The following is a 26,545-nucleotide window of genomic DNA, read 5'->3' on the forward strand; positions in this document are numbered from 1 at the left end:
TTAGGCTTTCCCCTTTGCGCCCAGGTAGATGCACCCACACATGTGAGGTACTGTTTTTGTCGGGGCACCTGTGGGAACATCTGAAGGTACAACATGTGTTGTGTTTCTGTGGTTTTTATAACGTTTTGATACGTTTACCGCTGCCCTTTGTCACACAACCTTTTCAATTCCCAAATATGCCCTGCGTTTAGTTGCTGCTTTAGGCCCTATACACTTTTGTAACCTACCCTTCAAAAGGTCTGCCTGTGCTCTTTCACAAAATGTATGCTTGCCCTTCCTAACCACATTTGTTTTCCTTATTTACACATGCTAAGTACGTCTGTTCTGGCTGTAGCATGAAACTCCTGTGTACCATGGCTCAGTTTTTAGCTTGTGGTTTTGCTTGTTTTGTAAAACATTACAAAACATGTGTGATTTCCTAACTGCATGAGTCGGGGGAATGTAGCGAAGCATTGCTTTTCTCATAATTCATGCAAGCCATTGCATAGCAGGCCAACCATGTCCACCACATACCTTTTTTAGGTCATTTCCCGCTTTTTCCCCAAACTATGGATTTCTTTCTACATAGTTGTTGTTTGACCTCTGCAAATCACCACTTCCTAAACTTGGAATGTTGTCTACTTTTCAAAAATGTATGCCTTTCTGTCCTCCCATTCAATGTTCCTACCCTTTTCTTCCATTCTGTCCATGCACGTCCTATTGGAAAAAAAGCCACAATCTCCTACCTCTCACAAAACGATTGATAACCACATCACAATACACGCATATATTTTTTTTTTCGTTTACCCACAACCTGTTCCTGAAATCCATGAAATTCGGGAATTCAGCACAGCAAACCATTTGTACCTAGCTCTTACAAGGAAAAAACACAGGCTCCTTTGAACACCATTTTATTGGCACTTTTTGAAAAAAAAACAAAATGTTCTGCTTTTTGGTTACTTTCTCTTACCCCCCTACAGCAAACTAGGATTCCTGAGTGGCGTTATGACCGCCTACATGTGCGGAAAAAAAGATATCTCATGTAACAAAAAAGTTACAAGTCATTGAATGGCGACATACCGAAATCACTAAAAAAAGTCCATGGGGCGGAAACCCCATGGCAGTTCAGGGGTTAAGAGACAACATTGCAGAATACAAAAAGTAAATTGAGTTTAAACCCCCACCCGTATTTAATTGACATTTTTTGTTGATGGTAGTGTAATATGAGTGGGAAGTTTGAAAGCCATACATAATGGCTAAACAATTCCAACACTTATTTCAGTTTAAGGAAACATTTTTTATGGCAATGAAATGGGGTTGGGACAGAAATGTATTACTGTCATCTTTTCTTTGCTATGCAAATATTCTACAATTTTCATTAGCATAACATGTAATGCCAATGACAATGTTAGATGTTCTTGTAGAGTCTTACTACTTTAAGTATAAATATAAATTAGATGGAATCTATAATAATTTATTTTCTGATTCTATTTTCAAACTTTGAAAGGTGCTTTCATTTGGAACAATGGTTTTATTTGTTTTTTATTTTTATTTTTTTGTTTTTTTATTTTTTTATTTGTTGATGTTTTTTTTTGTTTTTTTTATTTCAGAGTGAAAGATAGAGCAAAGCAGAGAGTTAGCGAGGGGGGATGGTGGAAGGGGCACCAACCACCATAAGGGATGGATGGCTGAACAACAGAAGTTGTATGGCTAAAAAAAAACTAAGCAAGGGGATAATCCTTTTTGTATACCTTCATAGCCATCTAAAAGGCTCTTTGGATGCCACCTGCAGATAATTGTGTCACAGTACGTACACACGACTGATGACAGTGCAAGGTATGGGTCAACAGCCTGATGTATGGCCTGTGAGGCAGCAGGAGGAATCCTCTGCTCCACTGCGGTGTCCCGAGTGGTGACAGAAGTGGTCTGCGAGGGTGTAGTGGCCAAAGTAAGCTTGCTCCCTGAGTAGGGGATTGCCTTTCTCAGTTCTGCTAGATGGAAGGTGTGGGTGTGTCAGCACATGGAGATAGTACCATAGGAGTCCTGCTGCATTTGGTTGCGACAAAGTACAATTTTGCACACAGTGCAATTCACGCAGGCACCCTAAGTCTTTGGTTCTCCTCCAATGGTGGAAAAAACCTCCACACCCACGACTCCTTCTGCCCACCTGATGTAGTATGCACTTCCTTCACTACATCTTCATCTTCCTCTTTTGCCTGCATGTTAACAGCTGCATGTCCCCTGTTGCCCTGTCAAGGTCCTCCAGGTTGTGGTGGCGGTGACCCCTGGGGAGGAGGTGGAGGCATGACCATTGATGTTGCCATTGAAAAGCTAGTCTGCTCTGCTCTCACAGAAAGAGGTCCTCCCTGCTGTCTGCCAGATTGAGAAGGACTAACAGGAATGGTTGTGTCCCCTTGGAGGGAATGTTGTGGCTATCATCCTGTCTGCAGTCTTGGGTGCTCAAATAAGGCCTTGAACAGTTGTACAAAGTTTAGGAATGAAGTGGGAGTGGTATTGGGAGCTGTGGAAGGGCAGAGTTTTCACTTGAAAGTCCCTAGAGTGACTGGAAATTGAACTTAAAGATGTTGTGAAGCACAGACACTAACCTCGGACAAGCCATCACGTCGCACAGAAGTGGTCACATGATGATATCCAGGGACATCTGAGATGGCGTTACTAGACAACAGACTTCTGGTATAGGATAAAGTACATAAAAAAGTTGTAAAAAGTGTATAGAAGCAGTACCAATGGTGCTAGGACATGTGCATGGGCAAACCTTGATCTTTAAACTCCCTATTTTGGCCAAAATTGAATTTAAAGATGTCTGCGAATCGCAGACATTAATCACAGACAGCGCGGCATGGGCGTATAGGTGTGCTCACATGATGCTGTGTGGCGACATCTGCGGGCAAGTCACGACATCCGTGAACTATATGACCATGGACTAGGCGGTAAATTTGCGTACACTGAAACATCCATAATGCACAACTTGTATGTCAATATGCAGACAAAGATATTATTATAGTCTGCACACATCAAATTGGCATTTTAAAAAGAATACATTTTTACAAAGTTTGAAACATTACAATGTTTTATTTACATTATATATTTACAAAGCAAAACATTTGTGGGACTAACATATATTACATGGCCACGGTAGTGGCCATGTAGTTATGGTTAAGTTGCTGTTTCCATAGGAAGAGCACTTTTTGGGCGGCTTATAACTTCACTCCCCCTGGACGAATCCACACCAAACTTTGCAAAAGAAGTATGTGGCCCATTCTGAATTTTTTGGTGAGGTTTGGTCCAGGGGGGGAAAAGTTATAGGGGAGGTCCCAAATTTTTTTTTCCCATAGACTGAATGGGAACATTTTTTTGCTCATGCCTACAGCCCAAACTGCTGGACGGATTTTCACCAAATTTGGACCAGGAGCAGCGGCTTGGTCCCGAAAGCGTGCTTTTGCAAATTTGGTCCAGTAGTTTTTTAAAAAATGACCAAAAAGTAGGAAAGAAAAAATTTGTGATATCTGTGTCCGCTTTGCGGACACACTTCCCTGTTCGCTCTGCGGACAGGATGGGGATTGGGCAAGCGGCTTGCGTGATGTCCGCGGACATCTGATGTGCCCTCTCATTGGCTGCAGTAAAGAGTGCAGTGCATCTTATTTTCAGAGACACCCGCTATCTTTGTTGATCGTTTCAGGAGCGGGATCTGCCGCCTACATAGTAAGCTCAGGCCGCATGTCTTCCTCCCGTTCCCCCACCCCGCTCATGCCTGTGTTTTCCTCTCGTTCCCCCACCCCCCGCACATGCCGGTGTCTTCCTCTCGTTCCCCCCACCCCGCGCTCATGCCCGTGTCTTCCTCTCGTTCCCCCCACCCCCGCTCATGCCCGTGTTTTCCTCCAGTTCCCCCCACCCCCAGCTCATGCCCCGTGTCTTCCTCCTGTCCCCCCTCATGCCCCGTGTCTCTCTTTTGTTCCTCAATCCCCCGCTCACGCCATCGGCACACGGTGGCCTGCGGAGGGCCGAGGAGTGGGATCTGCTGCCTGCACAGTTAGCTCAGGCCCTGTATCTTCCTCCCGTTCCCCCCACCCCCGCTCATGCCCTGTGTCTTCCTCACGTTCCACCCGCTCATGGCCCATGACTCCCCTGTTCACCCCCACCCCCCGCTCATGCTCCGTGTCTGTCTCCCTCCTTTTCCCCCCACCCCCGCTCATGGCCCGTGTCTCCCCTGTTCACCCCCACCCCCCGCTCATGGCTGTGTCTCCCCTGTTCACCCCCACCCCCGCTCATGCTCCGTGTCTCCCTCCTGTACCCCCCACCCATCGCTCATGCCCCGTGTCTCCCGTCTTTCCCCCCCACCCCCCGCTCATGCCCCGTGTCTCCCTTCTTTCCCCCCACCCCCCGCTCATGCCCCGTGTCTCCCTTCTTCCCCCCACCCCCCACTCATGCCCCGTGTCTACCTTCTTTCCTCCTCCACCCACCGCTTATGCCCCGGATCTCCCCTGTTCCCCCCCACCCCCGCTCATGCCACATGTCTCCCTTCTCCCCCCTACCCCCCCGCTCATGCCCCGTGTCTGCCCTGTTCCCCCCACCCCGCGCTCATGCCCCGTGTCTCCCTCGTGTTCCCCCCACCCCCCGCTCATGCCCCGTGTCTCCCTCATGTTACACCCCGCCCCCCGCTCATGCCCCGTGTCTGCCCTGTTTCGCCCACCCCCCGCTCATGCCCCGTGTCTCCCTCCTGTTCCCCCCACCCCCTGTTCATGCCCTGTGTCTCCCTCCTGTTTCCCCCACCCCCCGCTCATGCCCTGTGTCTCCCTTATTTCCCCTCCACCCCCTGCTCATGCCCTGTGTCTGCCTTCTTTCCCCCCCACCCCCGCTCATGCCCCTTGTCTCCCTTCTTCACCCCCCCACCCCCCGCTCATGCCCCATGTCTCCCTTCTTTCCCCCATCCCCCACTCATGCCCTGTGTCTCCCTCCTTCCCCCCACCTCCCGCTCATGCCCCGTGTTTCCCCTCTTTACCCCCACCCCCCGCTCATGCCCCGTGTCTCCCTTATTTCCCCTCCACCCCCTGCTCATGCCCCGTGTCTGCCTTCTTTCCCCCCCACCCCCGCTCATGCCCCTTGTCTCCCTTCTTCACCCCCCCACCCCCCGCTCATGCCCCATGTCTCCCTTCTTTCCCCCATCCCCCACTCATGCCCTGTGTCTCCCTCCTTCCCCCCACCTCCCGCTCATGCCCTGTGTCTTCCTCACGTTCTACCCGCTCATGGCCCGTGACTCCCCTGTTCACCCCCACCCCCCGCTCATGCTCCGTGTCTGTCTCCCTCCTTTTCCCCCCACCCCGCTCATGGCCCGTGTCTCCCCTGTTCACCCCCACCCCCCGCTCATAGCCGTGTCTCCCCTGTTCACCCCCACCCCCGCTCATGCTCCTTGTCTGTCTCCCTTCTTCCCCCCAGCCCCCGCTCATGCCCAGTGCCTCCCTCCTGTACCCCCCACCCACCGCTCATGCCCCGTGTCTCCCGTCTTTCCCCCCCACCCCCCGCTCATGCCCCGTGTCTCCCTTCTTTCCCCCCACCCCCGCTCATGCCCCGTGTCTCCCTTCTTCCCACCACCCCCTGCTCATGCCCCGTGTCTACCTTCTTTCCCCCCTCCACCCACCGCTCATGCCCCGGATCTCCCCTGTTCCCCCCACCCCCCGCTCATGCCCCGTGCCTCCACTGTTCACCCCCACCCCCCGCTCATGCCCCATGTCTCCCCTGTTCCCCCCCAGCCACCGCTCATGCCACATGTCTCCCTTCTCCCCCCACCCCCCGCTCATGCCCCGTGTCTGCCCTGTTCCCCCCAACCCCCGCTCATGCCCCGTGTCTCCCTCGTGTTCCCCCTACCCCCCGCTCATGCCCCGTGTCTCCCTCATGTTACATCCCGCCCCCCGCTCATGCCCCGTGTCTGCCCTGTTTCCCCCACCCCCCGCTCATGCCCCGTGTCTCTCTCCCTCGGGTACCCCCCACCCCCCGCTCATAGCCCGTGTCTCTCTCCCTCGGGTACCCCCCACCCCCCGCTCATAGCCCGTGTCTGCCCTGTTTGCCCCACCACCCCTCATGCCCGTGTCCCTGTCGTGTTACCCCCGACCCCCGCTCATGCCCCGTGTCTGCCCTGTTTCGCCCACCCCCCGCTCATGCCCCGTGTCTCCCTCCTGTTTCCCCCACCCCCGTTCATGCCCTGTGTCTCCCTCCTGTTTCCCCCACCCGCCGCTCATGCCCTGTGTCTCCCTCATGTACCCTCCCACCCCCCGCTCATGCCCCGTGTCTCTCTCCCTCGGGTACCCCCCACCCCCTGCTCATAGCCCGTGTCCCCCCCACCGCCCGCTCAAGCCCGTGTCTGCCCTGTTTTCCCCACCACCCGCTCATGCCCGTGTCTCCGTCGTGTTACCCCCGACCCCCGCTCATGCCCCGGGTCTCCCTTGTGTTCTCCCCACCCGCTGCTCATGCCCCGTGTCTCCCCTGTTCACCCCCACCCCCTGCTCATGCTCCGTGTCTGTCTCCCTCCTTTTCCCCCAACCCCCCGCTCATGGCTCATGTTTCCCCTCTTTACCGCCACCCCCCGCTCATGCCCCGTGTCTCCCTTATTTCCCCTCCACCCCCGCTCATGCCCCGTGTGTCCCTTTGTTCCACCCCCACACCCCCGGTCATGCCCCGTGTCTGCCTTCTTTCCCCCCCACCCCCGCTCATGCCCCGTGTCTCCCTCCTTCACCCCCCCAACCCCCCCGCTCATGCCCCATGTCTCCCTTCTTTCCCCCATCCCCCACTCATTCCCTGTGTCTCCCTTCTTCCCCCCACCCCCCACTCATGCCCCGTGTCTACCTTCTTCAACCCCCTGCTCATGCCCAGTGTCTCCCTTCTTTAAACCTCCCACCCCCCGCTCATGCCCCGTGTCTTCCTTCTTACCCCCCGCTCATGCCCCATGTCTCCCTTCTTCCCCCCACCCCGCGCTCAAGCCCCATGTCTCCCTTCTGCCCCCCCACCCTCCGCTCATGCCCTGTGTCTCCCTTCTTTCCCCCCACCCCCCGCTTATGCTGTAACGCTCACCTGTCAATCTGCGGGAACGCCAGAAGAACTCCCTGGAACTTCAGTAAATCACAATCCCTGTAGAAAGGATGACAAGATAACAACCCTCTTTAATAATGTTCCTACCCTATTCTGAAATAACTCTCCAGTACTGAAAAAATAATAATAACCAACAACAAGAAAAGCTCACCTAAGGTTCTTTTTTAGTGAGCCCTCCATCCTGCATTCATACAGGGGCGCATGTCCTGAAGAAACGGTGTAGTCTAGATGCCAATAGTATTCTTATATAATGGAATAAAGGCGACTAGTGGCAAGGAGAAAATAATTCCTATTTAGTCATAACCAATATGAGTGTAGCTGTGAAAAGGAAGTACAAAGCTATGATGGTTCCAAAAAATAGAAAAAACTGTGTAAGCCTTAGTACATTCAAACTGGAGGGCAATAGTGGAATTTGAGATGACACTCTGTTCCGTATAAGTGGTGTAGCGCTGTTCAATAGGGAACTGACTAAACAACTACCAGCAGAGTGTAAAGCGGAATGAGATGAAGCCCTTTCTTGCACTATAGCGAGTCACAAGAAGTAAATGAATGTTGAAGCTAGCTACAGAGCTTGGCAAAATTTACAGGCAGTGTGACGGCAACCTGGCACAGCAAATGAGTTTCAAACATTGGCACGTGGAACAATGCGTATAAGCATTAACACAAAATGCAAAAATGCACAATAACTAATCCGTTGCTAAAACACTCGCAACAAAAATCAACAAACACTGGTAACCCACGGGAAACCTTGAAAACTGGTACTTGCGTGTGTGTAAGGTGTACTCCTCACGAAACTCTGACAGGAAAACTCCGGACTAGAACTAAGGACACGGCAACTAGGGGACAACAAATAATAAAGAAAACTACTGGCTGTGAGCAGGGGGAAGACTATAGGACAGGACGAAAAAATTCTGACTGAAAATTGGGAGGGCAGGGAAACTCTGACTAGAATTCTACAGAGACCGCGGTGAGCGTCCGTACTGCAAGGCAGTCGCCAACGCGAAGCGCAAGTCTCCTCAGAAAATGAGTACTTGTAACAGAGGTCGCAAAAGACTAGACCTATAGATTAGTTCCTGGTTGACACCACTAGAAGGCCATTTTGGAATACCAATTTCCCCATGACTTACTATATGGATCTGAATGGGAACAATACCTTCTCTCAAATGACAGAGCAATAATAACCTACGGAAACATGGGTTTAATCAGGGAACTCGTTGGGAAATCATGACAGTACCCCCCCCTCAAAGATTTCCTTCCCGGCTTGGTTGGGTGGTTACGATGAAATCTTTTTAACAATCTTGGGGCATGAACGTTCTCCAAAGGTTCCCAAGATCTCTCAAGGGGACCACAACCCTTCCAATCTACCAGGTAAAATAATTTATGACGCATTATCTTGGAGTCCAAAATCTCCCTGACTTCATATTCTGGTTGAGCGTCTTCAACCTCCACTGGGGGTGGGGCTGATGTAAAACGTGTCTCTGCTTCTACCGGTTTTAATAGAGAAACATGAAAAACTGGATGTATTCTCATTTTCTTCGGGAGTGTCAACCTCATAGCCACTGGATTAATAACAGCTTCAATGACAAATGGTCCTAAATATCTGGGAAGAAACTTCTTAGAACCCTTTAAGGCCAGGTTTCTGGAGGACAACCAGACAGAGTCACCAAATTGGGAACTTAGTAGGAGTACTTCTATGTCGATCAACGAACTTCTTTTGGGATTCCTTAGCCACCACTAAGCTAGTTTGGGCCTCCCTGGTTGCGGTTAAAATCTTGTCTGAAGCTTCCTAACTGCCGGCATTTCTAGTGGATCTGGAGGGTCAAATGCAGATGTTCGAGGATGTCGACCATGCAAGGTATAGAACGGCGTGAAACCAGTAGAAGAGTGGATAGAATTGTTGTAAGCGTATTCTGCCACCCACAAAATGTCTAACCAGGAATCATTAGTTTGATGAAGCATGCAGCGTAAGTACTGTTCCAGGGACTGATTAGTGCGCTCTGTTTGACCATCCGTTTGAGGGTGGTGACTAGTGGATAGTCTAACATCAATCTGGGCCAGGTCACAACACTTTCTCCAGAATCTGGAAACAAATTGACTACCCCGGTCAGAAATGACTATGGAAGGAAACCCGTGTAGTTTGACAATATTTTCTAAAAAACTCCTTGCCAGGCGAGCAGCGGTGGGAATCCCTTGTAGGGGCACAAAATGAGCCATCTTCGAAAATAAATTTACCACCACCAGGATGGTATTGTAACCCTCACATGACGGCAGATCCGTGATAAAATCCATAGATATGGTATGCCATGGATTGGGTGGAACATTTAAAGGTTGCAGAAGACCGGCCGGTTTCTTTTTTGAATTCTTGTTTTGTGCACAAATTCCGCAAGTCTGAATGAAATGAGTCACATCCTTATGCCAAGTTGGCCACCAGTAGTACCTCTTGATCTTCTCCAAGGTCTTGGTCACTCCGGAATGACCCTCAATGAGGGAGCCAAGGTAGTTGGAAATTACTTGGTTTCTCATTGTCTCAGTAGGGAGATACATTTAATCTTGATAGTAAGGCAATTAATCTTGGACCTTGAATGGATCTCCTCGATTAACCCATGTTAGCAGCTCTTCTCGAGTAACGGTTTCTTTAACTTCCTTCTTCAGGTTCTCGAAATATGGTTCTTCATTGTGCAATAAACCCAGGACTCTTTCTCCGGCGACGACGTTCATGGGAGCAGAAGAGACAAACCATTCCTCTCCATTGCCAATTCGAGATAACGCGTCAGCCTTTCCATTCCGCACTCCAGGTCTAAACGTGATGATGAAATCATATTCTGCGAAGAACAAGGCCCATCGCAGTTGGCGGGCAAATTGGGCCTTAACAGAACGTAAATACTGGAGGTTGCTATGATCAGTGAGGATGGTAATCGTGTGCTGAGCTCCCAAGAGATAATGTCTCCACTCCTTCAGGGCACACTTGATGGCTAACAACTCCTTGTCTGTAATGCTGTAATTGCGTTCAGCTGGAGAGAGTTTCTTCGACCAGAATGCCACTGGGTGCAAGACCTGAGTTTCTGGATTGCGCTGCGACTGGACGGCACCCATAGCAACATTTGAGGCATCAGTTTCCACGACAAATGGTAAGTCAGCTTGAGGATGTTGCAGTACTGGAGCCTCAGTAAATTTGGTCTTTAAATTCTGAAAGGCTTCCTCCGCCTCCTTGGTCCATTCAAATGTTTATTTTTTCTAAGCAAGGATGTAATGGGGTGTACCAATTGGGAGAAATTATCCACAAAGCGACGATAGAAATTAGCAAAACCCAAAAAACTTTGGACTCCCTTCACAGACGTTGGAGCCGGCCAGGTGAGTATAGCCTCCACCTTTCACATGTCCATCTTGACTCCTTGAGAGGATAGTACAAAACCTAGAAATTCGACTTCGGAAACATGGAAAGAACATTTTTCTAGCTTCACAAAAAGCAAATTCTCTTGTAGCTTCTGAAGAACAGCTGTAACATGTTTCACATGTTCTTGGTGGTTTCTGGAGAAAATCAGGAGATCGTCAATATAGACCACTGCACATACATCCAGCAGATCCCTTAAGATATCGTTCATAAAACATTGAAATGCTACCGGAGCAATGCACAATCCGAAGGGCATCACTTGGTACTCAAACAAGCCATATTTGGTGCAAAAGCGGTTTTCCATTCGTCACCCTCCTTTATTCGAATGAGATGGTATGCACCTCGAAGATCTAATTTGGTAAAGATCTGGGCGCCCTTGATTTGATCTAACAAATTAGAAATGAGGGGAATGGGGTACCGGTTCTTGACTGTAATCTGGTTTAAGGCACGATAATCAATGCAAGTCCTGAGATCTCCTTCCTTTTTCGGTACAAAAAAAAGAGGAGAGGCAGCAGGGGATTTAGTAGGCCTAATGAATCCATTCGTTAAATACTGGTCTAGATACTTCTTCAGGTGGGCATCCTCCTTCTCTGTTAATGAATATATTTGATTACAAGGAAGTTGTCCTCCTGGAAGTAAGTCAATCTGACAATCGTAGGGACGATGAGGAGGCAATACCTCAGCCAATTTCCCTTCAAAAACTTCTTGAAATTTCCTATAATCCGAGGGTAAACTCCCAATCAATCCAAGCGTTGAGTCAGTAGATGCTCTCTCGAGAACGAAATTCTTTAGGTTACCAACCATAGAACAGGAGTCTTCACATTCAGCAGCAAAGGTGAGGGATCTGGAGCGCCAATCTATAGTGGCATTGTGTTTCTCGAGCCAAGGCATAACTAGAATGATTTGAAATTGTGGAGCACTTATAAGGTCGAATGTTATCCTCTCTTTATGACTTTCCTGGCAAAGCATGATAAGGTCACTCGTACATTGTGTGACTGGGCCAGAAGCTAAAGGAGTACCATCTACTGTAGATACATTGTCAGCTTCAGATGTGTCCACAAGGAAGAGATCTAACTTGCATTCCAGTTTAGAATCCATGTAGTTCCCTATGGCACCACAATCTATGTAGGCTTGTAAAGCATGCATCTTAGTGGGCTGTTCTGGACTAAATAGGATATTTGGAAAGACAAAGTGAGAGGTCATTACTCCCTGTTTGATGCTCGACAAGCTGACCTCTATACTTGCCGGGCACTGGAGTTTTCCGAAATCTGATTCGTTGTTTCCTGGTTGATGCCTCCAATAGGTTTTCTCGAAGGTTTCACAGGGCAATCTTTTAGGCAATGTCCAGGTTTTCCACAGTAAAGGCACAATTGTTGTTGACGCCTCTTGTCCCTCTCAGCCTGCAAAATGGGCCCCCTAACAGCCCCTAACTGCATCGGTTATGGGTGAGTATCCGGACCAGCTCTTACTGGGTTTTCCTTTGGGCGCACAAAATAAGTCCGACTTTCGGAACGAGAACGATCCACTCTTCTATCTTGCAATCGCTGGTCTAATTGGATAGTAAGGTCAATAAAGTCGGCAATACCATCTGGCGGATTGACTACTTGAGCCAAGACACCCTTTAATTCACTTTGCAATCCTCTGTGAAACAAGGTTGTTCTTTTTTCATTGGGCCAATTGGACTCTGCTACTAGTCTATTGAAGGTTGCCACATAAACAAACAATTCTTGGTTTCCCTGTCGGAGAGAGAGCAGCTCATTATCTAGGGCCTGACCCTGGGTATGTCGTGCAAATAATTTTTCCATTTCTTTCTGGAACTCTGGTAGATTCCTCAAGATTGGGTCGTCTCTACGGACTAGGAGAATTGACCAATCCGCAGCATAACCACCCAGGTAAGATAAAATAAAGGCCACCTTGGCCTGATCAGTGGGAAATACTCCTGGATGACAGAGGAAATGTAACCTACACTGATTCATAAACACAGCAAATTTCTTGGAATCCCCCAGAAAACACTCAGGAGGAGCTAAAGGAATGTTTCCAGGAACAATTACTTGGACTGGAGCTTGGGGTGTAGCGGGAATAGGGGGTGATGGATTAGCTGCGGGTAAGGGAACTTGACCAGCCTGTGTTTGTAAAAGTTGGCGTGCCAATTCGTCTGTACATCCCTATTAACCACTAACTCCCTACGCAATGCACACGTTTCAGAACGTGCGGCAGGAACCTCCGCCCTCAATTCTCCCAATAACTGAGCCAGCTGATCCACCTCAGCAGTCTCCATGGCGCTCAGGCAGATATTTTCAAAAGGCGGCTTCACGTTCTGTAACACTCACCTGTCAATCTGCGGGAACGCCAGAAGAACTTCGTGGAATTTCAGTAAATCACAATCCCTGTAGAAAGGATGACAAGATAACAACCCTCCTTAATAATGTTCCTACCCTATTCTGAAATAACTCTCCAGTACTGAAAAAAAAATAATAACCAACAATAGGAAAAGCTCACCTAAGGTTCTTTTTTAGTGAGCCCTCCATCCTGCATTCATACAGGGGCGCATGTCCTGAAGAAACGGTGTAGTCTAGATGCCAATAGTATTCTTATATAATGGAATAAAGGCGAATAGTGGTAAGGAGAAAATAATTCCTATTTAGTCATAACCAATATGAGTGTAGCTGTGAAAAGGAAGTACAAAAGCTATGATGGTTCCAAAAAATAGAAAAAACAGTGTAAGCCTTAGTACATTCAAACTGGAGGGCAATAGTGGAATTTGAGATGACACTCTGTTCCGTATAAGTGGTGTAGCGCGGTTCAATAGGGAACTGACTAAACAACTACCAGCAGAGTGTAATGCAGAATGAGATGAAACCCTTTCTTGCACTATAGCGAGTCACAAGAAGTAAATGAATGCTGAAGCTAGCTACACAGCTTGGCAAAATTTACGGGCAGTGTGACGGCAACCTGGCACAGCAAATGAGTTTCAAACATTGGCACGCGGAGCAATGCGTATAAGCATTAACACAAAATGCGAAAATGCACATTAACTAATCCGTTGCTAAAACACTCGCAACGAAAAACAACAAACACGGGTAACCCACGGGAAACCTTGAAAACTGGTACTTGCCTGTGTGTATGGTGTACTCCTCACGAAACTCTGACAGGAAAACTCCGGACTAGAACTAAGGACACGGCAACTAGGGGACAACAAATAATAAAGAAAACTACTGGCTGTGAGCAGGGGAGGAGACTATAGGACAGGACGAAAAAATTCTGACTGAAAATTGGGAGGGCAGGGAAACTCTGACTGGAATTCTACAGAGACCGCGTTCGCGTCCGTACTGCAAGGCAGTCAGCAACGCGAAGCGCGAGTCTACTCAGAAAATTAGTAATTGTAACAGAGGTCGCAAACGACTAGACCTACAGATTATTTCCTGGTTGACACCACTAGGCGGCCATTTTGGAATACCAATTTCCCCATGACTTACTATATGGATCTGAATGGGAACAATACCTTCCCTCAAATGACAGAGCAATAATAACCTACGGAAACATGGGTTTAATCAGGGAACTCGTTGGGAAATCATGACAGTACCCCCCCTCAAAGATTTCCTTCCCGGCTTGGTTGGGTGGTTAAGATGAAATCTTTTTAACAATCTTGAGGCATGAATGTTCTCCAAAGCTTCCCAAGATCTCTCAAAGGGACCACAACCCTTCCAATCTACCAGGTAAAATAATTTATGACGCATTATCTTGGAGTCAAAAATCTCCCTGACTTCATATTCTGGTTGATTGTCTTCAACCTCCACTGGGGGTGGGGCTGATGGCAAATGTGTCTCTGCTTCTACCGGTTTTAATAGAGAAACATGAAAAACTGGATGTATTCTCATTTTCTTCGGGAGTGTCAACCTCATAGCCACTGGATTAATAACAGCTTCAATGACAAATGGTCCTAAATATCTGGGAAGAAACTTCTTAGAAACCTTTAAGGCCAGGTTTCTGGAGGACAACCAGACAGAGTCACCAACTTGGGAACTGGGAGGAGTACTTCTATGTCGATCAGCGAACTTCTTTTGGGATTCCTTAGCCACCATTAAGCTAGTTTGGGCCTCCCTGGTTGCGGTTAAAATCTTGTCATGAAGGTTCCTAACTGCCGGCATTTCTAGTGGATCTGGAGGGATAAATGCAGATGTTCGAGGATGTCGACCATGCAAGGTATAGAACGGCGTGAGAACAGTAGAAGAGTGGATAGAATTGTTGTAAGCGTATTCTGCACCCACAAAATGTTTAACCAGGAATCATTAGTTTGATGAAGCCTGCAGCGTAAGTACTGTTCCAGGGTCTGATTAGTGTGCTCTGTTTGACCATCCGTTTGAGGGTGGTGACTAGTGGATAGTCTAACATCAATCTGGGCCAGGTCGCAACACTTTCTCCAGAATCTGGAAACAAATTGACTACCCTGGTCAGAAACGACTATGGAAGGAAACCCGTGTAGTTTGACAATATTTTCTAAAAAACTCCTTGCCAGGCCAGCAGCGGTGGGAATCCCTTGTAGGGGCACAAAATGAGCCATCTTTGAAAATAAATCTACCACCACCAGGATGGTATTGTAACCCTCACATGAAGGCAGATCCGTGATAAAATCCATAGATATGGTATGCCATGGATTGGGTGGAACATATAAAGGTTGCAGAAGACCGGCCGGTTTCTTTTTTGAATTCTTGTTTTGTGCACAAATTCCTCAAGTCTGAATGAAATGAGTCACATCCTTACGCCAAGTTGGCCACCAGTAGTACCTCTTGATCTTCTCCAAGGTCTTGGTCACTCCGGGATGACCCTCAATGAGGGAGCCATGGTAGTTGGAAATTACTTGGTTTCTCATTGTCTCAGTAGGGAGATACATTTGATCTTGATAGTAAGGCAATTCATCTTGGACCTTGAATGGATCTCCTCGATTAACCCATGTTAGCAGCTCTTCTCGAGTAACGGTTTCTTTAACTTCCTTCTTCAGGTTCTCGAAATATGGTTCTTCATTGTGCAATAAACCCAGGACTCTTTCTCCGGCGACGACGTTCATGGGAGCAGAAGAGACAAACCCTTCCTCTCCATTGCCAATTTGAGATAACGCGTCAGCCTTTCCATTCCGCACTCCAAGTCTAAACGTGATGATAAAATCATATTCTGCGAAGAACAAGGCCCATCGCAGTTGGCGGGCAGATTGGGCCTTAACAGAACGTAAATACTGGAGGTTTCTATGATCAGTGAGGATGGTAATCGTGTGCTGAGCTCCCAAGAGATAATGTCTCCACTCCTTCAGAGCACACTTGATGGCTAACAACTCCTTGTCTGTAATGCTGTAATTGCGTTCAGCTGGAGAGAGTTTCTTCGACCAGAATGCCACTGGGTGCAAGACCTGAGTTTCTGGATTGTGCTGCGACTGGACGGCACCCATAGCAACATTTGAGGCAGCAGTTTCCACAACAAATGGTAAGTCAGCTTGAGGATGTTGCAGTACTGGAGCCTCAGTAAATTTGGTCTTTAAAGTCTGAAAGGCTTCCTCCGCCTCCTTGGTCCATTCAAATTTTAATTTTTCCTAAGCAAGGACGTAATGGGGTGTACCAATTGGGAGAAATTATCCACAAAGCGACGATAGAAATTGGCAAAACCCAAAAAACTTTGGACTCCCTTCACAGACGTTGGAGCCGGCCAGGTGAGTATAGCCTCCACCTTTCGCATGCCCATCTTGACTCCTTGAGAGGATAGTACAAAACCTAGAAATTCGACTTCGGAAACATGGAAAGAACATTTTTCTAGCTTCACAAAAAGAGAATTCTCTTGTAGCTTCTGAAGAACAGCTGTAACATGTTTCACAGGTTCTTGGTGGTTTCTGGAGAAAATCAGGATATCGTCAATATAGACCACTGCACATACATCCAGCAGATCCCTTAAGACATCGTTCATAAAACATTGAAATGCTGCCGGAGCATTGCACAATCCGAAGGGCATCACTTGGTACTCAAACAAGCCATATTTGGTGCAAAAGCGGTCTTCCATTTGTCACCCTCCTTTATGCGAATGAGATGGTATGCACCTTGAAGATCTAATTTTGTAAAGTTCTGGGCGCCCTTGATTTGATCTAACAAATTAGAAATGAGGGGAATGGGGCACCGGTTCTTGACTGTAATCTGGTTTAAGGCACGATAATCAATACAAGTCCTGAGATCTCCTTCCTTTTTCCGTACAAAAAAAAGAGGAGAGACAGCAGGGGACTTAGTAGGCCTAATGAATCCATTCGTTAAATACTGGTCTAGATACTTCTTCAGGTGGGCATCCTCTTTCTCTGTTAATGAATATATTTGATTACAAGGAAGTTGTCCTCCTGGAAGTAAGTCAATCTGACAATCGTAGGGACGATGAGGAGGCAATACCTCAGCCAATTTCTCTTCAAAAACTTCTTGAAATTTCCTATAATCGGAGGGTAAACTTCCAATCAATCCAAGCGTTGAGTCAGTAGATGCTCTCTCGAGAACTAAATTCTTTAGGTTACCAACCATAGAACAGGAGTCTTCACTTTCAGCAGCAAAGGTGAGGGATCTGGAGCGCCAATCTATAGTGGGATTGTGTTTCTCGAGCCAAGGCATACCTAGAATGTGGAGCACTTATAAGGTCGAATGTTATCCTCACTTTATGACTTTCCTGGCAAAGCATGATAAGGTCACTTGTACATTGTGCGACTGGGCCAGAAGCTAAAGGAGTACCATCTACTGTAGATACATTGTCAGCTTCGGATTTGTCCACAAGGAGGAGATCTAACTTGCATGCCAGTTTAGAATCCATGTAGTTCCCTATGGCACCACAATCTATGTAGGCTTTTAAAGCATGCATTTTAGTGCGCTGTTCTGGACTAAATAAGATAATTGGAAAGACAAAGTGAGAGGTCATTACTCCCTGTTTCATGCTCGACAAGCTGACCTCTATACTTGCCGGGCACTGGAGTTTTCCGAAATCTGATTTGTTGTTTCCTGGATGATGCCTCCAATAGGTTTTCTCGAAGGTTTCACAGGGCAATCTTTTAGGCAATGTCCAGGTTTGCCACAGTAAAGGCACAATTGTTGTTGACGCCTCTTGTCCCTCTCCTGCAAAATGGGCCCCCTATCAACCCCTAACTGCATCGGTTCGGGGAGAGTATCCGGACCAGCTCTGGGTTTTCCTTTGGGCGCACAAAATAAGTCCGACTTTCGGAACGAGAACGATCCACTCTTCTATCTTGCAATCGCTGGTCTAATTGGATAGTAAGGTCAATAAAGTCAGCAATATCATCTGGCGGATTGACTACTTGAGCCAAGATACCCTTTAATTCACTTTGCAATCCTCTGTGAAACAAGGTTGTTCTTTTTCATTTGGCCAAATGGACTCTGCTACTAGTCTATTGAAGGTTGCCACATAAGCCAACAATTCTTGGTTTCCCTGTCGGAGAGAGAGCAGCTCATTATCTAGGGCCTGACCCTGGGTATGTTGTGCAAATCATTTTTCCATTTCTTTCTGGAACTCTGGTAGATTCCTCAAGATTGGGTCGTCTCTACTGACTAGGGGAATTGACCAATCCGCAGCATAACCACCCAGGTAAGATAAAATAAAGGCCACCTTGGCCTGATCAGTGGGAAATACTCCTGGATGACAGAGGAAATGTAACCTACACTGATTCATAAACACAGCAAATTTCTTGGAATCCCCCAGAAAACACTCAGGAGGAGCTAAAGGAATGTTTCCAGGAACAATTACTTGGACTGGAGCTTGGGGTGTAGCGGGAATAGGGGGTGATGGATTAGCTGCGGGTAAGGGAACTTGACCAGCCTGTGTTTGTAAAAGTTGGCGTGCCAATTCGTCCGTACATCCCTATTAACCACTAACTCCCTACGCAATGCACACGTTTCAGAACGTGCGGCAGGAACCTCCGCCCTCAATTCTCCCAATAACTGAGCCAGCTGATCCACCTTAGCAGTCTCCATGGCGCTCAGGCAGATATTTTCAAAAGGCGGCTTCACGTTCTGTAACACTCACCTGTCAATCTGCGGGAACGCCAGAAGAACTTCGTGGAATTTCAGTAAATCACAATCCCTGTAGAAAGGATGACAAGATAACAACCCTCCTTAATAATGTTCCTACCCTATTCTGAAATAACTCTCCAGTACTGAAAAAAAAATAATAACCAACAATAGGAAAAGTTCACCTAAGGTTCTTTTTTAGTGAGCCCTCCATCCTGCATTCATACAGGGGCGCATGTCCTGAAGAAACGGTGTAGTCTAGATGCCAATAGTATTCTTATATAATGGAATAAAGGCGAATAGTGGTAAGGAGAAAATAATTCCTATTTAGTCATAACCAATATGAGTGTAGCTGTGAAAAGGAAGTACAAAAGCCATGATGGTTCCAAAAAATAGAAAAAACTGTGTAAGCCTTAGTACATTCAAACTGGAGGGCAATAGTGGCATTTGAGATGACACTCTGTTCCGTATAAGTGGTGTAGCGCGGTTCAATAGGGAACTGACTAAACAACTACCAGCAGAGTGTAATGCAGAATGAGATGAAACCCTTTCTTGCACTATAGCGAGTCACAAGAAGTAAATGAATGTTGAAGCTAGCTACACAGCTTGGCAAAATTTACGGGCAGTGTGACGGCAACCTGGCACAGCAAATGAGTTTCAAACATTGGCACGCGGAGCAATGCGTATAAGCATTAACACAAAATGCGAAAATGCACATTAACTAATCCGTTGCTAAAACACTCGCAACGAAAAACAACAAACACGGGTAACCCACGGGAAACCTTGAAAACTGGTACTTGCCTGTGTGTATGGTGTACTCCTCACGAAACTCTGACAGGAAAACTCCGGACTAGAACTAAGGACACGGCAACTAGGGGACAACAAATAATAAAAAAAACTACTGGCTGTGAGCAGGGGAGGAGACTATAGGACAGGACGAAAAAATTCTGACTGAAAATTGGGAGGGCAGGGAAACTCTGACTGGAATTCTACAGAGACCGCGTTCGCATGCGTACTGCAAGGCAGTCAGCAACGCGAAGCGCGAGTCTACTCAGAAAATTAGTAATTGTAACAGAGGTCGCAAATGACTAGACCTACAGATTATTTCCTGGTTGACACCACTAGGCGGCCATTTTGGAATACCAATTTCCCCATGACTTACTATATGGATCTGAATGGGAACAATACCTTCCCTCAAATGACAGAGCAATAATAACCTACGGAAACATGGGTTTAATCAGGGAACTCGTTGGGAAATCATGACAGTACCCCCCTCAAAGATTTCCTTCCCGGCTTGGTTGGGTGGTTAAGATGAAATCTTTTTAACAATCTTGAGGCATGAATGTTCTCCAAAGGTTCCCAAGATCTCTCAAAGGGACCACATCCCTTCCAATCTACCAGGTAAAATAATTTATGACGCATTATCTTGGAGTCAAAAATCTCCCTGACTTCATATTCTGGTTGATTGTCTTCAACCTCCACTGGGGGTGGGGCTGATGGCAAATGTGTCTCTGCTTCTACCGGTTTTAATAGAGAAACATGAAAAACTGGATGTATTCTCATTTTCTTCGGGAGTGTCAACCTCATAGCCACTGGATTAATAACAGCTTCAATGACAAATGGTCCTAAATATCTGGGAAGAAACTTCTTAGAAACCTTTAAGGCCAGGTTTCTGGAGGACAACCAGACAGAGTCACCAACTTGGGAACTGGGAGGAGTACTTCTATGTCGATCAGTGAACTTCTTTTGGGATTCCTTAGCCACCATTAAGCTAGTTTGGGCCTCCCTGGTTGCGGTTAAAATCTTGTCATGAAGGTTCCTAACTGCCGGCATTTCTAGTGGATCTGGAGGGATAAATGCAGATGTTCGAGGATGTCGACCATGCAAGGTATAGAACGGCATGAGAACAGTAGAAGAGTGGATAGAATTGTTGTAAGCGTATTCTGCCACCCACAAAATGTTTAACCAGGAATCATTAGTTTGATGAAGCCTGCAGCGTAAGTACTGTTCCAGGGTCTGATTAGTGTGCTCTGTTTGACCATCCGTTTGAGGGTGGTGACTAGTGGATAGTCTAACATCAATCTGGGCCAGGTCGCAACACTTTCTCCAGAATCTGGAAACAAATTGACTACCCTGGTCAGAAACGACTATGGAAGGAAACCCGTGTAGTTTGACAATATTTTCTAAAAAACTCCTTGCCAGGCCAGCAGCGGTGGGAATCCCTTGTAGGGGCACAAAATGAGCCATCTTCGAAAATAAATCTACCACCACCAGGATGGTATTGTAACCCTCACATGAAGGCAGATCCGTGATAAAATCCATAGATATGGTATGCCATGGATTGGGTGGAACATATAAAGGTTGCAGAAGACCGGCCGGTTTCTTTTTTGAATTCTTGTTTTGTGCACAAATTCCGCAAGTCTGAATGAAATGAGTCACATCCTTACGCCAAGTTGGCCACCAGTAGTACCTCTTGATCTTCTCCAAGGTCTTGGTCACTCCGGGATGACCCTCAATGAGGGAGCCATGGTAGTTGGAAATTACTTGGTTTCTCATTGTCTCAGTAGGGAGATACATTTGATCTTGATAGTAAGGCAATTCATCTTGGACCTTGAATGGATCTCCTCGATTAACCCATGTTAGCAGCTCTTCTCGAGTAACGGTTTCTTTAACTTCCTTCTTCAGGTTCTCGAAATATGGTTCTTCATTGTGCAATAAACCCAGGACTCTTTCTCCGGCGACGACGTTCATGGGAGCAGAAGAGACAAACCCTTCCTCTCCATTGCCAATTTGAGATAACGCGTCAGCCTTTCCATTCCGCACTCCAAGTCTAAACGTGATGATAAAATCATATTCTGCGAAGAACAAGGCCCATCGCAGTTGGCGGGCAGATTGGGCCTTAACAGAACGTAAATACTGGAGGTTTCTATGATCAGTGAGGATGGTAATCGTGTGCTGAGCTCCCAAGAGATAATGTCTCCACTCCTTCAGAGCACACTTGATGGCTAACAACTCCTTGTCTGTAATGCTGTAATTGCGTTCAGCTGGAGAGAGTTTCTTCGACCAGAATGCCACTGGGTGCAAGACCTGAGTTTCTGGATTGTGCTGCGACTGGACGGCACCCATAGCAACATTTGAGGCAGCAGTTTCCACAACAAATGGTAAGTCAGCTTGAGGATGTTGCAGTACTGGAGCCTCAGTAAATTTGGTCTTTAAAGTCTGAAAGGCTTCCTCCGCCTCCTTGGTCCATTCAAATTTTAATTTTTCCTAAGCAAGGACGTAATGGGGTGTACCAATTGGGAGAAATTATCCACAAAGCGACGATAGAAATTGGCAAAACCCAAAAAACTTTGGACTCCCTTCACAGACGTTGGAGCCGGCCAGGTGAGTATAGCCTCCACCTTTCGCATGCCCATCTTGACTCCTTGAGAGGATAGTACAAAACCTAGAAATTCGACTTCGGAAACATGGAAAGAACATTTTTCTAGCTTCACAAAAAGAGAATTCTCTTGTAGCTTCTGAAGAACAGCTGTAACATGTTTCACATGTTCTTGGTGGTTTCTGGAGAAAATCAGGATATCGTCAATATAGACCACTGCACATACATCCAGCAGATCCCTTAAGACATCGTTCATAAAACATTGAAATGCTGCCGGAGCATTGCACAATCCGAAGGGCATCACTTGGTACTCAAACAAGCCATATTTGGTGCAAAAGCGGTCTTCCATTTGTCACCCTCCTTTATGCGAATGAGATGGTATGCACCTCGAAGATCTAATTTGGTAAAGTTCTGGGCGCCCTTGATTTGATCTAACAAATTAGAAATGAGGGGAATGGGGTACCGGTTCTTGACTGTAATCTGGTTTAAGGCACGATAATCAATACAAGTCCTGAGATCTCCTTCCTTTTTCCGTACAAAAAAAAGAGGAGAGACAGCAGGGGACTTAGTAGGCCTAATGAATCCATTCGTTAAATACTGGTCTAGATACTTCTTCAGGTGGGCATCCTCTTTCTCTGTTAATGAATATATTTGATTACAAGGAAGTTGTCCTCCTGGAAGTAAGTCAATCTGACAATCGTAGGGACGATGAGGAGGCAATACCTCAGCCAATTTCTCTTCAAAAACTTCTTGAAATTTCCTATAATCGGAGGGTAAACTTCCAATCAATCCAAGCGTTGAGTCAGTAGATGCTCTCTCGAGAACTAAATTCTTTAGGTTACCAACCATAGAACAGGAGTCTTCACATTCAGCAGCAAAGGTGAGGGATCTGGAGCGCCAATCTATAGTGGGATTGTGTTTCTCGAGCCAAGGCATACCTAGAATGTGGAGCACTTATAAGGTCGAATGTTATCCTCACTTTATGACTTTCCTGGCAAAGCATGATAAGGTCACTTGTACATTGTGCGACTGGGCCAGAAGCTAAAGGAGTACCATCTACTGTAGATACATTGTCAGCTTCGGATTTGTCCACAAGGAGGAGATCTAACTTGCATGCCAGTTTAGAATCCATGTAGTTCCCTATGGCACCACAATCTATGTAGGCTTGTAAAGCATGCATTTTAGTGCGCTGTTCTGGACTAAATAAGATAATTGGAAAGACAAAGTGAGAGGTCATTACTCCCTGTTTCATGCTCGACAAGCTGACCTCTATACTTGCCGGGCACTGGAGTTTTCCGAAATCTGATTCGTTGTTTCCTGGTTGATGCCTCCAATAGGTTTTCTCGAAGGTTTCACAGGGCAATCTTTTAGGCAATGTCCAGGTTTTCCACAGTAAAGGCACAATTGTTGTTGACGCCTCTTGTCCCTCTCAGCCTGCAAAATGGGCCCCCTAACAGCCCCTAACTGCATCGGTTATGGGTGAGTATCCGGACCAGCTCTTACTGGGTTTTCCTTTGGGCGCACAAAATAAGTCCGACTTTCGGAACGAGAACGATCCACTCTTCTATCTTGCAATCGCTGGTCTAATTGGATAGTAAGGTCAATAAAGTCAGCAATACCATCTGGCGGATTGACTACTTGAGCCAAGATACCCTTTAATTCACTTTGCAATCCTCTGTGAAACAAGGTTGTTCTTTTTCATTTGGCCAAATGGACTCTGCTACTAGTCTATTGAAGGTTGCCACATAAGCCAACAATTCTTGGTTTCCCTGTCGGAGAGAGAGCAGCTCATTATCTATTGCCTGACCCTGGGTATGTTGTGCGAATCATTTTTCCATTTCTTTCTGGAACTCTGGTAGATTCCTCAAGATTGGGTCGTCTCTACGGACTAGGAGAATTGACCAATCCGCAGCATAACCACCCAGGTAAGATAAAATAAAGGCCACCTTGGCCTGATCAGTGGGAAATACTCCTGGACGACAGAGGAAATGTAACCTACACTGATTCATAAACACAGCAAATTTCTTGGAATCCCCCAGAAAACACTCAGGAGGATCTAAATGAATGTTTCCAGGAACAATTACTTTGACTGGAGCTTGGGGTGTAGCAGGAATAGGGGATGATGGATTAGCTGCGGGTAAGGGAACTTGACCAGCCTGTGTTTGTAAAAGTTGGCATGCCAATTCGTCTGTACTGTCCCTATTAACCACTAACTCCCTAAGCAATGCACATGTTTCAGAACGTGCAGCATGAACCTCCGCCCTCAATTCTCCCAATAACTGAGCCAGCTGATCCACCTCAGGAGTCTCCATGGCGCTCAGGCAGATATTTTCAAAAGGCGGCTTCACGTTCTGTAACACTCACCTGTAAATCTGCAGGAACGCCAGAAGAACTTCCTGGAACTTCAGTAAATCACAATCCCTGTAGAAAGGATGACAAGATAACAACCCTCCTTAATAATGTTCCTACCCTATTCTGAAATAACTCTCCAGTACTGAAAAATAATAATAACCAACAATAGGAAAAGCTCACCTAAGATTCGTTTTTAGTGAGCCCTCCATCCTGCATTCATACAGGGGAGCATGTCCTCAAGAAACGGTGTAGTCTAGATATCAATAGTATTCTTATATAATGGAATAAAGGCGACTAGTGGCAAGGAGAAAATAATTCCTATTTAGTCATAACCAATATGAGTGTAGCTGTGAAAAGGAAGTACAAAAGCTATGATGGTTCCAAAAAATAGAAAAAACTGTGTAAGCCTTAGTACATTCAAACTGGAGGGCAATAGTGGAATTTGAGATGACACTCTGTTCCGTATAAGTGGTGTAGCGCTGTTCAATAGGGAACTGACTAAACAACTAACAGCAGAGTGTAATGCGGAATGACATGAAACCCTTTCTTGCACTATAGCGAGTCACAAGAAGTAAATGAATGTTGAAGCTAGCTACACAGCTTGCCAAAACTTACGGGCAGTCTGATGGCAACCTGGCACAGCAAATGAGTTTAAAACATTGGCACGCAGAACAATGCGTATAAGCATTAACACAAAATGCGAAAATGCACAATAACTAATCCGTTGCTAAAACACTTGCAACGAAAAACAACAAACACGGGTAACCCACGGGAAACCTTGAAAACTGGTACTTGGTGTGTGTAAGGTGTACTCCTCACGCAACTCTGACAGGAAAACTCCGGACTAGAACTAAGGACATGGCAACTAGGGGACAACAAATAATAAAGGAAACTACTGGCTGTGAGCAGGGGAGGAGACTATAGGACAGGACGAAAAAATTCTGACTGAAAATTGGGAGGGCAGGGAAACTCTGACTGGAATTCTACGGAGACCGCGGTGAGCGTCCGTACTGCAAGGCAGTCAGCAACACGAAGCGCAAGTCTCCTCAGAAAATGAGTACTTGTAACAGAGGTCGCAAAAAACTAGACCTACAGATTAGTTCCTGGTTGACACCACTAGGCGGCCATTTTGGAATACCAATTTCCCCATAACTTACTATATGGATCTGAATGGGACCAATACCTTCTCTCAAATGACAGAGCAATAAAAACCTATGGAAACATGGGTTTAATCAGGGAACTCGTTGGGAAATCATGACACATGCCCCGTGTCTCCCTTCTTCCCCCCCGAGCCCCTGCTCATGCCCCGTGTCTCCCTTCTTCCCCCCCAAACCCCACTCATGCCCCGTGTCTCCCTTCTTTCCCCTCCACTCCCGCTCATGACCAATGTCCCCTTCTTTCCCTCCCCACCCCCTGCTCTTGCCCCGTGTATCCCTTCTTTCCCCCCACCCTCCGCTCATGCCCCATGTCTCTCTTCTTTCCCCCCACTCATGCCCCGTGTCTCCCTTCTTTCCCCCCACCCCCCACTCATGCCCCATGTCTCCCTTCTTCCACCCCCGCTCATGCCCCGTGTCTCCCTTCTTTCCACCCCCCTCGCTCATGCCCGTGTCTCCCTTCTTACCCCCACCCCCTGCTCATGTCCTGTGTCTCCCTTCTTCCCACCACCCCCTCTCATGCCCCGTGTCTCCCTTCTTTCCCCCCCACACCCTGCTCATGCCCCGTGTCTCCCTTCTTCCCACAACCCCCTCTCATGCCCCGTGTCTCCCTTCTTTCCCCCCTCACCCCGCGCTCATGCCCTGCTGTCTCCCTTATTCCCCCAACCCCCGCTCATACCCCGTGTCTCCCCTCTTTCCCACCCACCCCCCGCTCATGCCCCGTGTATCCCTTCTTTTCCCCCCAAACCCCACTCTTGCCCATGTCTCCCTTTTTACTCCTCACTCATGCCCTGTGTCTTCCTTCTTCCCCCCCGCCCCCGCTCATGCCCCGTGTCTCCCTTCTTTCCCCCCACCCCCCACTCATGCCCCATGTCTCCCTTCTTTCCCCCCACCCCCCTCTTATGCCCCGTGTCTCCCTTCTTTCCCCCGCTCATGCCCGTGTCTCCCTTATTTCCCCAGCACCCCCAAATCATGCCCCGTGTCTCCCTTCTTCCCCCCACACCCTGCTCATGCCCCGTGTCTCCCTTCTTCCACCCCCCGCTCATGCCCCATGTCTCCCTTCTTTCCACCCTCCCCCCGCTCATGCGCCATGTCTCCCTTCTTTCCCCCTGCCCCCCACTCATGGCTGGGTCTCCCTTCTTTCCCCCACCCCCGC

Source organism: Ambystoma mexicanum, chromosome 1q, assembly GCF_040938575.1.
Source record: "Ambystoma mexicanum isolate Mex_15411 chromosome 1q, UKY_AmexF1_1, whole genome shotgun sequence".
Classification (NCBI taxonomy): Eukaryota; Metazoa; Chordata; class Amphibia; order Caudata; family Ambystomatidae; genus Ambystoma; species Ambystoma mexicanum.